Source organism: Vicia villosa, linkage group LG2, assembly GCF_029867415.1.
Source record: "Vicia villosa cultivar HV-30 ecotype Madison, WI linkage group LG2, Vvil1.0, whole genome shotgun sequence".
In the NCBI taxonomy this organism is placed as follows: domain Eukaryota; kingdom Viridiplantae; phylum Streptophyta; class Magnoliopsida; order Fabales; family Fabaceae; genus Vicia; species Vicia villosa.
Window position 1 is genome coordinate 191,102,868 of NC_081181.1, and position 5,056 is coordinate 191,107,923.

General features: G+C 39.7%; 1 non-coding gene across 1 annotated transcript; it reads left to right on the plus strand.

Moving 5' to 3' along the window:
- The first annotated feature begins 3,125 nt into the window (after nucleotides 1-3,125).
- On the plus strand, nucleotides 3,126-3,232 carry LOC131654316 (small nucleolar RNA R71). Its single transcript, XR_009299357.1, has one exon. It is a non-coding gene; the product is annotated as a small nucleolar RNA R71 (small nucleolar RNA).
- Nucleotides 3,233-5,056: the final 1,824 nt, after the last annotated feature.

Sequence of the window (5,056 nt, forward strand, 5' to 3'; positions counted from 1 at the left end):
TTCTACTCGCATAATATATGACATGTAGTTTCTTATCCTTTCTTTGTCCTAGAACGGCTCCTACAGCATAATCACTTGCGTCACACATTATTTTGAAAGGTTCATTCCAGTCGGGAGGTTGCATAATTGGCGCAGAGATTAATGCTCGTTTAAGCGTTTGAAATGCTTCAGTGCATTTATCGGTGAAAATAAATTCGGCGTCTTTCATTAGTAGTTCAGTTAAGGGTTTGGTTATTTTAGAGAAATCCTTAATGAAACGTCGGTAAAAACCAGCGTGTCCCAGAAAACTTCTTATTTCTCTAACGGTTTTGGGAGGTTGGAGGTTTTCGATAATTTCGATTTTTGCTTTATCAACTTCGATTCCTCTATCGGATACGATGTGTCCAAGTACAATTCCTTGTCGAACCATGAAATGGCATTTTTCCCAATTAAGGACCAGGTTTACGCTTACGCATCGTTTAAGTACCATTTCAAGGTTTTCTAAACATGTTTCAAAACTTCCTCCACAGACAGAGAAGTCGTCCATAAAGACCTCCATTATTCCATCTAGGAAGTCGGCAAATATTGCCATCATGCCTCTTTGGAAGGTCGCGGGTGCATTGCAGAGTCCAAAAGGCATTCGTCTATAGGCGAATGTACCATAAGGACAGGTAAACGTGGTCTTCTCTTGGTCGTCAGGGTGAATAGGAATTTGGAAAAATCCGGAGTATCCATCCAGATAACAAAAATGCGAGTGTTTAGCTAGGCGTTTGAGCATTTGATCTATGAAAGGTAAAGGGAAATGGTCTTTTCGGGTAGCTTTGTTTAGCTTCCTATAGTCAATGCACATTCTCCATCCAGTTTGGGTACGTTGTGCTACAGATTCTCCTTTTGCATTAGTGATTACAGTGACTCCTCCTTTCTTTGGTACGACGTGAACAGGACTAACCCATTTACTATCGGATATAGGATATATTATTCCAGCTTCTAGCAGTTTTTGGATTTCCTTTTTAACCACATCGCTCATAATAGGATTTATTCGCCTTTGATGTTCCCTAGAGGTTTTACTATCGTCTTCGAGCATAATGCGGTGCATACACAGAGAAGGGCTTATACCTTTCAGATCTGATATGTTATATCCTAAAGCGGTAGGGTATTTTCTTAGGACATTAAGTAATTTTTCAGTCTCGGTTCGTCCTAAGTTGGCATTCACTATAACTGGTCGGTTTAGTTCTTCGTCTAGAAATTCGTATCTAAGATCGGTAGGAAGTGTTTTCAGCTCTATAGCAGGCTTCTTAGGTCCAGGTATAGGATCGGGAGTTAAAGCTAAGCATTCACTCAGGTGGTTATCTTGATATTCCTCACGCCAGTTGTCATCTTCAAGAATTGGCGGCATAGGAATTCTTAGGATCTCGGTTTCCTTATTTGGTTCGGATTTTATTTCCTTGACACACTCGTCGATTATGTCAGCAGAACAGCATGTGTCAATTATAGAAGGTGCTTTTAGGAATTGGGAAAGGATAAATTCTATTTTCTCTTCTCCTACTTCGAAAGTAAGCTTTCCTCGCTTTACATCTATAATTGCACCAGCGGTTGCTAAAAATGGTCTTCCCAATATGATCGGGATGTTGGAATCTTCTTGGATATCCATAATGATAAAGTCAGTTGGGATGTAGAATTGACCTACACGAACAGGGATATTCTCTAACATTCCTACAGGGTATTTTACTGAACAGTCAGCTAGTTGAAGGGACATTCTCGTTGCTTTAAGCTCACCTAGATTGAGTTTCTTACAGGTCGAAAGAGGCATCAGACTAACACTAGCTCCTAAGTCGCACAAGGCTTTCTCTATGATGGTTTTTCCAATTACGCAGGGTATAGAGAAACTACCAGGGTCTTTCAGTTTTGGAGGCATGTTATTTTGGATGATAGCGCTACATTCAGCGGTAAGCGTTATAGTTTCGTTATCCTCGAGTTTCTTTTTGTTTGATAGGATTTCTTTTAAGAACTTAGCGTATGAAGGCATCTCAGTTATGGCTTCTGTGAACGGTATGGTTATGTTTAATTGCTTCAGAAGTTCTACAAATCTTTTAAATTGCGCTTCGGTTTTTGATTTAGCTAATCTCTGAGGGTAAGGAATTGGTGGCTTATAAGGCGGTGGTGGAACATAAGGTTTCTCTTTTTCGGGTTCCACTTCGTTATTGTTCTCATCAGTCTTAGCAGTTTGTTCGTCAGTTGTTTTCTTTTGGGTTTCCTTTGGCTCTTGTTGTGACATGGGTACGTTTTGGGTTCTAGGATCTATGGGTCCATCGTAATTCGTTCCACTTCGTAGTGTTATTGCGTTCGCATGTCCTTTAGGATTGGGTTGAGGTTGAGCAGGAAACGTGCCAGCAGGGGTAGCAGTAGGTGCTTGTTGTTGAGCTACTTGTGAGATTTGAGTTTCTAACATTTTGTTATGCGTAGCTAAAGCATCTACTTTGTTCGATAGTTGTTTTAGTTGCTCGCTATTGTGGATGTTTTGATTCAGGAAGTCTTTATTGGTTTGTTGTTGGGAAGCTATAAAGTTCTCCATCATGATTTCTAGATTTGACTTCCTAGGGGTGTTTTGAGCAGCTACAGGCGCTTTTTGGTAGCCAGGTGGTACAGCAGGTGCTTGTCCAGGCGCGTACAACGCATTGTTGTTCTTATAAGAAAAGTTCGGATGGTTTTTCCATCCAGGGTTGTACGTGTTAGAATAAGGGTTTCCTTGAGCATAGTTTACTTGATCAGATGGGACTCCAGTCAAGAGTTGGCATTCAGCAACTACATGTCCAGTCAATCCACATATCTCGCAGTTAGGTGTTACAGCAGCAGCGGTGGCTGAAGGAGTGACGGTTAAGTTCTCGATCTTTTGAGTTAAAGCGTCTACTTTAGTGTTAACGCGGTCTATACCACTTATTTCGTACATTCCTCCTTTGGTTTGGGCTTTCTCTAGAGCGGCTCGTTCTCCACCCCATTGGTAATGGTTTTGTGCCATGTTCTCTATGAGTTTGTATGCTTCATCATGGGGTTTGTCCATTAATGCTCCGCCAGCAGCGGCATCTATAGTCATTTTAGTGTTATATAAGAGACCACCATAGAAAGTATGGATGATCAGCCATGGTTCGAGTCCATGATGAGGGCATATTCTAAGCATGTCCTTGTAACGTTCCCAAGCTTCGAAGAGTGATTCGTTATCTTTCTGGGTAAATCCGTTGATTTGACCTCTAAGCATAGCAGTTTTGCTAGGCGGAAAGTATCTCGCTAAGAATACTCTCTTCAATTCGTCCCACGTAGTTATGGAATTGGAAGGCAGGGATTGAAGCCACGCTCTCGCTCTATCTCTCAAGGAGAAAGGGAAAAGGCGTAATCGAATAGCTTCGGAACTAACGTTGTTGGCTTTGATAGTGTCGGCGTATTGCACGAACACGGATAAATGGAGATTGGGGTCGTCTACATGGCTTCCAGAGAATTGATTATGTTGAACAGCTTGGACCAGCGAAGGTTTCAGTTCGAAATTGTTTGCCTCAATCGCAGGTGGTGCGATACTTGAATGCGGTTCAGCGCGCGAAGGAGCGGCATAGTCTCTAAGAGGACGAATAGCAGCCATCTCTAACTTCGGGATAATTTGATTGATTTGATCAGTAAGAGTCAATTCCTGATTAATCGGAATTTCTGCTACTTCGGGAAGATTGCGAGCTCGACGTTTGACGTTAATGAAACGTTCGATCTCGTTAATTCGTTGTATTAAATCTCCTCCTTGTGAACGAGTATTTGGCATACAATCGTTCAGAAAGAAAGGGAAGAATTGTCCTAGTCTCTACGGTGTAACAGTGAGTTACGATATCGACTTGAATAGTCCCCGGCAACGGCGCCAAAAACTTGATCGCGACTTTACGTGTCTATAAATCTGATAACTGCAAGTGCACAGTCGTGTCGTGTAGTTTTAAAAGATATCGAATCCACAGGGACTATGAATCGATCTACCGTTATCTAAGGTTACTATGTAAAGCTAGGGCTACTAAAATTTTGATTGTTTCTAAGGGAAAGTGAGTGAAAAATTAAGAATATAATAAAGACAGATATCAGTATGTATTTCGTTTAACTTAAGGTGATCCGAAGGTCCATTGGCTTTTGCATAATTTAATTAAAAATCTTCACTAATTCTATTGATTAAAAATCCTCGTCTCAAACTTTCGCTCTATTGATTTAGATTACTGTCCTAATCCTAATGTACGCTTTCGCCATCCCATTAGATTTTAGAAAAGCTTTTTGGAAACAACGTAATTAATAAAATGCCCGTTTTATGAAGTTGTTATCTATTTAAATCTCCTAATCTCAAACTTTCGCTCTGTTGACTCGGAACATGCTAATATCCCTAACGTACGCTTTCGCCATCCCGTCGGGTGTAAAAACAATTTTTGAAAATAAATAAGTTCTAATTAGTTTTAATACGCTTTCGCCATCCTTAAAACTAATGTCCTATGTCTACTATCCAGTTAAAGATCTCAAACTTTCGCTCTGTTGATTTTAACCTTTGACCGTCTTAACCCCTCAAACTTTCGCTCTATTGGTTTTAAGACTTACTAATTAAATTAAACATACAGACCAAAAACAGGTGATAGTTAATAAAATATAATTAAGCCAATTTATTTCGGATCCCTACGGTTAACTTACTTTACATACCGATATCATAATAATTTAGCCAGACATATTAATATGGTTAAACATGCATAAATCGGTTCGGTTCATAATAATAGGCATAGTAAATGGCATACAATATATCATGCAATAATAATATAAATTAAAGCAGTAAATAAAAACCTGAATTAAATAAATGGTAATTGAATCTTCGAGTACTGAACTTCCACCACAGATTGGCTGGATCGTTCTTCGAATGGCAGTAAATAAAACAAGGAAATCGTTGTGAGAAAATAAGTGTTTGAATGAAAGCAGAATAAAGAAATCGTTGTGAGAAAATAAGTGTTTGAATGAAAGCAGAATAAAGAAATACGGTTCGCGGTACAATTTTGGCAGCACTTCGTTGGCAGGAAATCGG